We start from the raw sequence: 12,955 nt of genomic DNA, 5'->3' as shown, positions 1-12,955 counted from the left end.
TCCTCTTTACCACCTCTGCACCTCTGGCCTGTACCCCAGTTCTGTATGCATGAATAAATAAATCTTTGAGAAAAAAAAACTGCACGCTGATTATGTGGAATTGAGGAGGAGCAGGAGAGCTGTTGCCCAGCCTCTGACCCAGTAGGATGGGCTGTGTCAGACTAGTGAGAAATAGGGAAAGAGAAGTTGTCTCCTAGAGCTCAGCGCCTCCCCATTAGCCCCTCTCGCATGGTCAGCGTGGAAGGCCACATGTGGCCTTGCCTGTCTGCTGTCCAGCCCATCCCACACCTACAAATTACCATATACAGACCTCACAAAGCTACTCATACACCCCGGGACATGTAGAGGGGAAGAGCTTCAGGTAAAACAATTAAAATATCTGACACAGGAAATAATTTCCCTGAAGCGCCCTCCTGTTCTCTTTTCCCTTCAGTACTGAAAGCGCGCACAGGTGGCGCTCAGAGCAGCCCCTTACGTGGTAATGACAGAGCTTCCCCACTGCGCACCTGCTGCGTGCCAGGCACTGTGCTGTTTGTTGTCCCATATACATTCTCGCCTTCTCACCTGCCAGGCAGAGAATGACCCCCGTGGTAAGTCCAGGGAAGTGCATTCAAGAAGTTAGAGAATTTCACTTCACAGCAGCTGAATCCCAAACTCCCTTGTGTCCATGTGCTGGAGTGCACATTTTTTCACTTGTGAGATTCAACAGTCTCCCCAGTGTTCAATAGTCCTAATCCTCCACTGTGAATTGCCCCTTATGTCCCAAGCATCATTTTCTGACAGCTTGCCAAAGTAAATCTCTTTCTCCCCCTGAGCAAGGAGCCACAGGCCCAGTCTTCTAACTGCAGGAAGGACATTTCTCCTACTCTATGTACATTCAAATCAACTTGCCCCCTAAGGCGAGCTTAACAATCTAAGTGTGCTACAAGGCCTAAGGCCGTGAAGATTCTCTACATGACAGTCTCTGCCTTCTTGGTGGGAGCTACAGATGAGAAATGGAGTCTGGATTTTCAGCAAGTAGTTAAGATGTCTGGTAAAGTCCAAGTCTGTCAAAAAGCTTCTTATTCCTCTAACTGTTTCAAGTTTATTTTCTGGAACTTCTTTCCGTAAGCCTCTAGATGGAGAGAGAAAGCAGAGGTGGGAACAGACGCAAGGTCAGGCCACAGTGAGAATGGCCTGGCAGCTTTGTAGTCAGCTGGATAATAACTGTTGACATAAATTTGCAAGTCAGAGATTTTCGAGAGTGTAGCCTGAGGTCTCATTCTATCCCTACCCTGCCACATAAGCCTCCTCATTTCTTCTGATCCACAGCTATTAAAAGGTCACATGTTACTTTAGCAGTGACGGTGACTTTAGAATGCATCCCACATGGCATCAGGATAAATCCATAGACACTGTCTGATGCCACATGGTTCAGTTTGGCATAGTTTCACCCACTATTCGTTATTGAAGTTGCCCTGCCCATTTCAAAGTTCACAATTACTGCCAATCTCCATTTTTAGACCAGAGGTACTTCCTCCCGGGGTCTCTGAAGCAGCAGCATCTCACAGTGTGAACTCCGGGCCAGCCTTCAGGACTCAAGTCGAAACTACCCTCCTATTTCCATACAAAGGCAACTCTACTGCTTATCTGTATTTTGTTCCAAAAATATTTCTAAACTAGGCTCTGCATGACCAATAATTCTAAATTTCCTTCCCTGAGGAACTTCTCTCCCTTTTCTCCAAAGAAACTCTTCTTAAAATTAACCGATTCTCAGGCATTCAGTGACACGTCTCCTCAAACATTCATTCACTAAAATATTTTTCATGAGCTATTTATTAAGAATTGCAATTAATTTGTCCTGGACTTTGTGTGTGTGTGTGCAAAAGATAAAGCCAGAATAACTCTTAGTCCTGGGAAAGAGGGGGGTCTTCCAGGACCACGTGTAACTAATGCAAATACACAAAACAATACATTTATCAAAGAGTAAAAGGCAAAACCTATAACCCTAGCCCTCTGCTCTCATGACTGACAGACTCTAACTCAAAGGAAACACTTCTCCATATCTCTTGCCCAAGACCTCTAAAAGGTGACTACATCTGAGGGACAAGAGTCTCTGTAGGTTGTGCTTCTGCCAGGACAGGAGACAGACACAGCCTCCAAGAGCTGGAAGGCTCAGGCCAGTATTGTCCCTAGGTCATTCCATTTTTAAGTGCTTTGAGGATTACTGCTTTTTATCTGATTCTCACAATCTTGTGAGTTCATCCAAGTATTTTCATAGCATTCTTTACAGAGATAACTGTCAAAAAGTTTCTGTGACCTCTCCAAAATCAGACAGTTAACAAGTGAGAAGCAGCCTAGAATAATCACCCATAAAATAAAGACAATCCCTCCTCCCCCATTAGAAATGCATTTCATGCTGCAAAATAAAAAACCACACCAGCTCTTCTTTGGGCTCTCGTCCCACCTGATCATCTCACCTGGCCCCTTCCCCACCCCACCTTCCCCTCTTCTTCCCAAGTCCCACTGGCCACCAGGCTCCCTCTGCCCATGAGGATCCTCAGGTTCAGTCTTGAGTCCTAGTGTGCAGGTAGAGTTGGGGCTTTGGGAGAAGTTGAACATCTCTCCTCTATGGTGTGCTGGACTCCATGTGATCCACAGAGGCTCTCATATAGGATGGACTCTCCCTCACCTGGAAGGCAAAGTAGAAAAGTATTGTGTCCTTCCCTGGGCTTCATGGTCCATACAGAGGCTGAGGACATCTTCACCCAGCAAATGGGACCAAGCTCATGACAGGGGTATCGGTGGTGCCTCGGGGCATCTCCTCATGCAGCTGCTCCCACACAGCAAGCTGGTGACAGGTCTCCATGTGGAGCACTTCAGAGCCCCACGCCCCTGCTTCAGCTGCTGCCTGCCTCAGGATAGGGGAGCCTTCTACGTGCTTCCCTAAAGGCTTTGGGCTCAATGGGATTACTGTTCTTGGGGTCTCATTGGGCTTGTTAAATTTGGAAGAGGTGGAATATAAATCAAACCAAGTGTTGTTTCTTCTCTGTGTTACAAAATTTTCCCTTCCCCAAGCTCACTTCTCACTTTTCCTCTAGATTATAACTCCCCACACTTCCAGGTGTGTCTGCTGGCCTCTGGCTCTTCTGCAGCATCCCTAACCTCACTCTTAACAAAGCCGGTGAGCAGAGAGAGGCCAGGGTCTCGTATCATGGGGGTGTGTCCCCACCTCTCTCCTACTGTGGCCTGTTTTCCTTTCCTAGACAAGAAGAGTGTGGGCCATGATATAGGGCTGGCATGAATGGGCCGGGGCACCCAGCTCTGTTGCTTAGAAATTGTGTCAATCACTCATCTTCTCTCCTGGTTACTAGTCATCAGTGACAAGGAATAAAGCTGTGCCACTCTGGCTGAGGAGATTTCGTCAAGGGACAAGCCACAGAGATAGGGAAGTGAGGGGAGCTGGCCTAATCCAGTGGTGAGGCCAAGTTTTCCATATACCTAAGTCGGGCCTTTTATAAAGTCACTAAGTCCCACCCCGTGGTCCTCTGGCTGACCTGTTTTGAGCTTTGGAATAAATAACACCTTTCCTCATCATAATCAACCTTGTAGTAGACTCCAAAGAGGAAAATACGGGGGTTTTCTAGTGTCTCAATGCTTTATACACCCTACAAAACTTGGGCTGAGGATCATATTTCTGGTTTAAGAATGGAAAATCTGAAGCCAGATGGATGAAATTGCTGCGTTAGTAGTCACACAGCTAGTGGGAGTTACTTCTTAATGTGTTGCAACACACCGTTTCCACACAAGCTGCTATACTTTCTAGGTAGCCTACGCATCTAGGTTCGTTAATATAAGCTGCTTACTAGCAGACATGTGACAGGACACAGCTCTAGATTCTAAGACCTCCAGCATCTGCTACTCCCAGCAGCCCAGTCGACGCCTTTTCCTCTCCACAAATGTCTCCTTCTCTGCCTTCTTGGTTCACACAAGAGGACATTCTGCTCAGGAGATACATTTCCTCAAAAAACTGCTAAATAGTTTTTCATCTTCGGGAAAGAAACAGGGGAACACCCAGAGGTCTGGTTTGGATGAACAAATTCTTAAAAACCAGGATTGTAGTGACAGATTTAAAACTTGTAAAGTTTAAGACAGATTTAAGACTTGTAAAGTTTCCGAATATGTTAATTTATTTTCAAAGCTAGAAAGATGTTTCTCTAACATGATAAGGGTGTCTAGGTCCTGATAACTGCTGGATTCTTTGGTGACCAAATCTAATCAGATGGGACAGTTGCCTTGAGTGCTTTGTGATCAACCATCAGGTCTACTATGAAAAAGACCAGAAGGAGCAATAAATACTTACCAACATTTATCTATCTAGACATTTCTTTCCAAGTTGGAAGCAGCTAATGATGGCAACAGTGTGATATTGTTTTAAAGGAAAGTCCTAGACAAATCAATGAGAGAAAATGGCTAGGAAATTTGAATACAAAGAAACTACTAAATCAATATCTTTAAGAGATACTTTTAAGTAGGAAGTCACAGTAATTTAAAACTCTTAGAATTCTTATAAGAGTTTGGACCTAAGGGCCCTCCCTGGTGGTGCAGCGGGCTAAAGCACAGCACTAAGAGGCTAAAGCCACTTCCGTATGAGTTCAAACCCCGTCCACCCCAGAGGTGACCACATGGCGCAGCAGACCTCTCCTGACTCACCCGCTGCTCCCCTCAGCAGTGTACTTCATTGATCTGCCTGTTCTGCTCCCCACTCTGTCTCTGGTGAATCCTTTCACCGCCCCTGCACCTCTGGCCTGTACCCCAGTTCTGTATACATAAATAAATAAAACTTAAAAAAAAAGAGTTTGGAAATAAAAAATAAATAAATGTATATGTTTATACATAGATCTGTATTTTAAATAGTTACATATATAGTAGACAACATGTCAAACAGGAGCCTTAATACCTATACAAGCCCACAAATCTAATGTGACTAAAAAGCACATGGTTTGATGTGGTCTGTTGGGTATATAGGGCGCTAAAGCCACCTTTCTGGCGGTGTGGTCTGACCTTTCAAGTAGAGTCCACGTGGCCCAGTCAACCAATGCCCTAAACTTAAAGAATGCAAACCATGGACCCTGCAAAGTTTCCTCTCAAGTCAAACAAGAGCAGGACGCTCTTATCCCCTGGGACCTTGAGGCACAGCCGGAACCAGGGGGGTTACTGATAGGTAACTTTGCATCCCAGAGCCTGATCAGCTGAATGCCTTGTTAATAAGAACCACAAGTGAGGGTGGGCGGCTTGACTTCCCTCTTTAAACACAGGCATAAAACCAATACGGGTCCTCAGACTCATATCCTCAAAAGCCTAGATAACCTAAGCATAAATTCACTTCCTTCTAACATTTTCTCTTAGTTGTGCCCTGAGTAATTGTCTTTGTGGAATCATTCAATCAACAAGAAGGCCAGGTTTTGCCTTCTTGGCAACAGACTGCCGTGACAGCTGGCTCCCCCATTCCCTCTTCTTTGACACTGTGGTGTCCCCTGATGCAACATTTTGGAATTTGCTCATGTTTGAAAGTAAGCAGATAAGATAACAGAAAATGCTTGCTGACCTGGTGCTTACATGCAAACTAGCATTTGCTTACTTTGTTTTTGTTTGTTTGTTTTTAAAGATTTATTTGCATTTATTTATACATACAAACTGAGGTGGAGGCCAGAGGTGGAGGGTGAGAGGATTCACCAGAGAGTGGGGAGCAGAACAGGCAGATCCACTGAAATACACTGCTGTGGGAAGGAGCTGGAGAGACAGGAGAGGTCTGCTGTGCCACGTGGGTCACCTCCTGGCCAGGGATCAAACTCATTCTACAGCTGATAGCTATATCTTCATAGTGCTGAGATTTTAACCCTGGGGCCACCAGGAAGGATCAATCCTAGAATTTGTGTTAGTCAATTGATTGTACATTTTGGCCACCAGACTCCCACATTTTTTTGGTTCAAAGCACAATTAATTTTCAAGAGAAAAAAAGTAAAAGCAAAGTCATAAATTACCCAAATATAACCCAAAATGAAAACTTTTAACATCTAAAAGAAATCACAGTTGATTACTTCCTAAAATACAGAAGTTAGCTGAACCAATATACTCTAAAGAGGACAGATTTTAACTTAGTATCTGGTGGGCACAGAGTTTGAGAGAAAGGAGAGGACGGAACTACTAAAATGTTAGTGAACACCAGGCAATAACAGGGATCACAGGTGAAATATTTGGGTCTCATCACTGCAGTCAATGGATATACAGGCAATTCTGCCTCTTTGGGGCCCCGTTTCCACATTTAATTACTGACATTCCTTGCCACACCTACCTGATTTGTACATTTTTTAATGTATCTAACAAAGGTGTCTAAATAGTTTAGGCAGTGGGCCTCCCTGATGGTCTCATGGGTAAGTCTCCACATAGTCACCACTGTAGCCTGAGTTCGATCCCCAGCCAGGGAGGTGACCACATGACTCAGCAGAACTCTCCTGTCTCACTCACTGTTCCCATCAGCAGTGTATTTTAGTAGATCCAGCTGTTCTACTCTGTCTCTTGTGACTCCTCTCACCCCCGTCACCCTCTGAGCTACATCCTAGTTAGTCTATACAAAAATAAATAAATTTAGGCTAAAAATAAGAAGAGATTCCCATAAGATAGTAGTCCTTTGACTCAGGGTAACACAGGCTTATATGTTGGTGTCCAAACATAGGTTTAAGACTTATTGGACATCTTAGTAAACACTAAAAACACAAGAAATTCCTGCTTCAGCCTCAGTGGCTCCTCAGTGCCTCAACTCCACTCTGCTTCTTCCCAAGCAAAATCACTGACAGAGTGACCAGCCCACATGTTGGGGTGATGCTTAGCCCCACAGCAGCCCCCCACCGCCCTGGAGACCGCCAGCCCGGGGGAGCCAGGAGTGGCAGTTGAGCCTCTCAAGGAGGCAGCGCTGAGAAGCGGCTGTGGGAAAGGGGTAAAGGAGCTGCAGAGGGAGCCAGCCTCCCTCTGCCTGAGCACACGCGGCCACACAGCACTGGCAGCTGCCTGAGGTTCCAGCCCCGTGAAGACGCCCTGACGCTGGGAGACGGATGTGACCAACTGACAGGGGGCCTGAATGTGCAGTGCTCAGGTAGACACAACACCATGAAAGCAGTAACAGAGGTGCTGCAGGGCAACTCCACATGCTGTGATCAGTATTAGTGGACAAATGTAAACCGGCTGTTTACATGGAATGTTCTGAAAGCCTGGGACTCACAGGCAGGGAAGTGCCAGGGGGCCTGGGGATGGAAGGTGAGAACCTCCAGAATGGAGATTCTCCTTCCCTTCTCTCACACCTTAGAAAACGTTTATTATGCAATCAGCATTATCACCTAGAAAATAAAAACTGAAAATAGAGACAGATCATCCCGGATGATCGTCCCTATTTCAGAGAAGAAAAAACAATGACATAAAGAAGGTAAGAGTCTACCCCAAATACTCCATTGACCCAATTTCCTCAAGAGGCAACCCAAAATAAATGAAACACTCTGACCCTAAATCTCCTACTATCTATTAAGTACAGTATCTCTGTTTGCTCATTTCTAAAATGAGGATAACAGTGTGTAAAGACTGTTTACAGTGAGTTGCTGTGAGGTTTAAAAAATTATAGAGTAATGGGTTAACTTCATAGAAGGTGCTTGAATTTTGGTCCAAAAACTTCTAAATGTGATTACAAACTAAGTTATTTGTCTATACTTGCATCTAAGTTTACCTAATATTATAAGCAGGTATCACTTTCATTCTCTCCTGTATTAAAGACCAGTAATAATCTGGCTGGAACAATACTGGCTGACTCCGGTACATGGAAACACTTGATGAGTTATCTGCATATTCTAAATACTACTCCCTGGGGCAAGTGCACATCTGAAGATTTGAGTTACCACCAGTTACTAATAGAAGTCCCAAAATAAAATCCTTCATTCTGGACCCCTGAACCAGAATTAACCCTATTGCATGTCATCCAGTCCCAAAAATCTAATCCTAAACAAGATAATCTGGAAATTCAGGTCAACATCACTGTGGTAATCTACATAAGATACCCTGTCTCCCCTGAGGAAAGACGTTTTTTACCTAAATAATCCTTTCTTTTGCTAATAACTTTGTCCTAGGCACTCTCTGCCTAAAAAAAAATTTTTTTTTTTTTTGCATCTCCATATTATCTACAAAAATAAAGAGATTTTATACAAGCCCTTGCAGTAGCCAGAGTGGACAATGCCCCTCTCATAAATTGGTTAGTTAAGTATATTTCTGAATTTTATGCATTGACAACCCCACAGGCTCCACCACTCCACACCACGCAGGATCTTCGGCACCGACTCTGGAACACTGAGGCACATTCAGAGTGAGCCGGTCTACCGCCGCATACATAACAGCTGCTGTTGCTCTTTAGTTCCAGCATATGTGGAATTCACCGATAGTGGTAAATGACTGGAATACACCTGACACAACTGGCTTTTAAAAGATACTGCCCCTCTCAGGCCCTTCCTGGTGGTCCAATGGGTTAAAGCGCAGCGAAACTAGCCGCAGCGGCTTCAACAACAGTTCTATCCCCGGCCAGGGAGGTGACCCCATGGCCTGGCAGACCTCTCCTGTCTCACCTGCTGCTCCCCTCAGCAGTGTACTTCGTCGATCTGCCTGTTCTGCTCCCCACTCTGTCTCTGGTGAATCTTCTCACCACTCCTGCACCTCTGGCTTGTACCCTTTGTATGCATGAATAAATAAATCTTTAAAAAAAAAGATACTGGCCCATTCCGCCTAGGAGGGGCAGGCAATGCGTTCTCCCGCGCAGCAAGCCTATGGCGCCCTCTTCCGGCCAGTGCGGCGGCTGCGCCTGTGCCCGAAAAGGACGCGGAGCCCTCAGGGCACAGCAGCAACTGGCCTGAATGAGAATTAACGGCTTTGGGATAATTGATAGATTGGAGGTCGGAATCAAAGTGGCTCCGAAAGTATCACCCTAAGGTGCGGCCAGTCTTCTCGAAATAGATGTTCGCCCACCTTCCCAAAGTTGCCCAGGTGAAGGGAAATGTGCTGACAGGAAGTGACACTCAGCTGAGTCTCCACCCCTGCCCACTAGGTGCCTGTTAGTCCCCTGCCCACTAGGTGCCTGTTAATATGAATAAGCAACCACGGTTAAAGTAGTTTTCTGGCCACACAAGTGGTGTCCAGAACTGGGCAGAGTTGTCCAATGTGCCCAGCTGGAAAGTTCCCCAGTTCTGGAGAACAAGGGGAAGTGTCTGACCAGGAAGAGAAGAAGCCTCTATTTTAACAGAATCTCCCCAGTCCTGGCCACTTCCTGCCCACCCTCCACACCCACTCCAGGCCTTGAAAATGGGTGTGGGCAGTTTAGCTACATTACAACTTGACCTGCAGGTAAGGAACTAAAGATAGAACAAAACCCTATTTCCCTTCTAGAGAAAAGGTAGACACCCTATTTCATGGAATCATGTTCTTTCCTCATGTCGATGGTGACACCCAGCCGGGGTCACAGAGAAAGGCTGCTGTAGGGAAGCCCCCCTCATGGCTGGTATCACCAGTGTGGGGAGGACCGGAGTCGTGTGACAGTGAGGAGGAGCAGGGTGGAGACTGGTCATTTCCAACTCTATTCTGGCAAATGAATTTTGGAACCTTTTATTGAAATTCATTTAAATGAAAATCTGAGGTGGGACCTGGGAATTGGAGATGTTTCTCAAGACCCCAGGCAGCCTGATTGAGTCAGGGAGACAACCTCCAGCCTGGGACTCAGGCCTGAGACCTGTCTGGTGCTGCCTGGGCAGTGAGGGCTTCACATGCTTAAGGGAAGAGAGGAATGAGTGGGGGGAACAGCATTGAGAAGGAGCAGGGGAGACCACACTCACCCCACAGATCAGCTATTACTTCAGAGAGAAGATGCTGCCTCTGGGCTACTAGACAGTTCAGAGGATCTTGTCTCTGAGGTGCTAAATTCAGCAGGAGGAAAGACAACCAAAGGCTGAGAATGTTCCACAGGCCCTTCAAAAAGGTAATGAAAAGAGGACTAGGAGAGGATGAGACCTTCCCCATCTCTCATCAATACCCTTTCTGCGCCTTAATCCCATCTCTGAGCATTCTCACTTTCCTGCTCTCCTGCCTCCCTCACAGGGTGCACAGAGGCTCGTGACACCTGCTGTTTCTCTCCTAAATAAAGCTGCTAGTGGAAACTGGCATCTTCCTGCTGGGCCTGTCTGTCATGACCATTCAGTGTCCGATTGCACAAATCAGCTTCCAGGAGACTTTTTGGGCTACAGAAGATCGATTTAGAGTCTGAACTGTGCCTATATTGGCCAGTGGCGTCTCTGCTCTGGCGCACACCTGAGGACCCCCTCACACCCACAGCGCCCAGGCTCCTGGGTCTCCCAGAGGTGACCGGATCTGCCAGGGCAGGGCCAGGGTGAGGTCATGTGGGCTCCCCTTTGAGGCATTCCTGTGTCTCCCCTTTGAGGTGTCCCTGACCCTTTCCCTCCCCCCCTACACAGCTCTATATATGTCATATCATCATTTATTCGCAGTCATGACTGTGTATCAAACAGTGTGTGGGTGTTATCCATTTCAGGACAAATTAGGGGTCTGTGCTTTCATGGAAGTTAAAGCCTATTGGGGAAAATACATGTTAACAAAATAACCATAAATCTAATTTACAATTAAAGACTGAAAGCCTGCCAGGAGGAAGGGGCATCCAGGCCATGAGAGGGCTAACAAGGGCGAGAGTGTGGGTCAGGGTGACTCCCCTGAGGAAACGCTGCTGCTGCTTTGGGAACCAACACGGTGGACGGCAGCTGTTATGGTCAGTTTGTAGATGAAGAATCTGAGGACCAGAAAGAAACTCGCCCAAAGGACAGCCCAAGAAAGGGCAGCGCCATCGGCCCTAACTTGATCTGGCTGAATTACTTTTCCCTCATTTATGTATAAGTGCCCCAAGGAGGGGGATTTCACAAGCAAATGTTGGAAGAGAAATGTTGACCAGCATGAAGGGGTCAGGTTTCAGCTCTTAGCACACATGTCCTGCCCTTCCCTCCCAGTGCTCCTGTCCTCACACACTGGCCAGAGCCTGGGAATCAGCCTGGCTACACCTCAGCCCAGAGCTGCTGCTCAGCATCTGGACTCCGCCCCCAGGGCCAGCTGTGCTTCTGTCCAAGGTTCACCTGTGGGCCCCGAGTGTCCATCTCCTGGTAGAGCAAGGCAGGGGAGTTCAGGTGACCTGAAAGCAATAAAGAAATAACTTTAGATGAAATAATAGAAATGAATATGTAATGAACATGTAGCATCCTCGAGGATAGTTCCCATTTAGGGATATAAAACAACGCTCACTAATGGAAGATGAAAATCATATCAAGCATCTTTTCTGAGCCTAGAAATCAACTACAAAAAGAAAACCATAAAAGATTCAAATATGTGGCAACAAAAAGTAACACTTTAGAGTAACTCTTGGGTCAAGGCAAAGGATAACTAGCAGCCAATGAAAGAGCAGAAAGCAGCTATGAGAACCTGCTGGATGCAGTGACATTGCAGGGTGGTTCACAGCAATACAGACTCACAAGGTATAAGAAAAATCTCAAATAGATAATCTATCCTTATATTGAAGGAACCAGAAAAAAAGAAAAGAAAACAAAAGTTAGTAGAAAGAAGGAAAAAGTAAATACAGAATAGAAATAAGTGAAATAGAAACAAAAAGTGATACAAGAGATCAATGAAATCAAGAGCTGTTTTTTGTTTGTGTGCTTGTTTGTTTGTTTGTTTAAAAGATAAACAAATTGGCCCTTCCTGGTGCACAGCGGGTTAAAGCACAGCACTAAGAAGCTAAAGCCACTTTAGCGTGAATTCGATCCCCACCCCGGAGGTGCAGCAGACCTCTCCTGACTCCCCCCCACCACCACCACCGACCACTCAGTGAAATACAGCAGTGTATTTCAGAACATCTGCCTATTCTGCTCCCCACTCTGTCTCTGGTGAGTCCTCTCACTGCCCCTGCACCTCTGGCCTGTACCCCACTTCTGTACGCATAAATAAATAAATCTTTAAAAAAATAATAAACAAATTGAAAACCCTGTGCTCAACTCAGTAAGAGAAAACTCTAATAAAAAGAGTCAGAAATGACAGACTGGAATCACAGGATATTGCAGAAATACAGAGACTACCTGTATTTCAGTACAATCATATGAGACTAACATGAATGTCTATATGCAAACAAACTAGACAGGAAAGACAAAAATAGACACAGTTTCAGAGGCATACAACCTTCCAAGAATAAGCCAGTACAGAACAGACAGCTTGATCAGACCACCAACAATACAGAGTGGAATTAGTAATCAAATCTCGTAAGAAGAAAGCTGAGGCCCAGATGGATTTGTTACGGATGTGGCACCTCTCTGGTGGGGCTGGTGCTGGTGGGGAGGTTTTGTCACCACCACGGGAAAGGGCTCCATTGTTGCCCACCTCCACTTCCACCCAACCAAACCTCAGTTTGTTAGACTAGGTCTCCTAGCCGGCCTGGAACTTCCAGCAGGGGGCAGATGGGGAAAAGGAAGGCTCAAGACTCAAAACTGTTGATGTGGTGTGGGAGGAGGAGAAACAGGCCAGGGGGCAGTGCTTGGGCCTTGATTTTTGGTAAATTTAGCAACTTGTCAGGTGGGCAGGACACAGCTGCCATCCTGAACTTGTATGATGGATGATCCACTTTGGATCGTACATTGTAAACTCTGGGTCTCTCTCCTGTTTTTCAATTTAATTTAATTTAATTTAATTTAATTTTTTGTTTCCTTCCAGAAGGTGCTTTGGGCTCCTCTGGCTCAGCTGCACACCAGGCCTATATGCCCTGATATTTGCTCACAAAGGTTGGGTGGTTGCAAGTGATTGGGTGGTTGGGTGATGAGGAGTATCTCTCCTCTTCGAGCATTATGTT

This window comes from Condylura cristata, unplaced genomic scaffold (genome assembly GCF_000260355.1).
Source record: "Condylura cristata isolate star-nosed mole 26May11 unplaced genomic scaffold, ConCri1.0 scaffold00045, whole genome shotgun sequence".
Taxonomy (NCBI): Eukaryota; Metazoa; Chordata; class Mammalia; order Eulipotyphla; family Talpidae; genus Condylura; species Condylura cristata.
Note: the sequence above shows the minus strand (reverse complement) of the source record.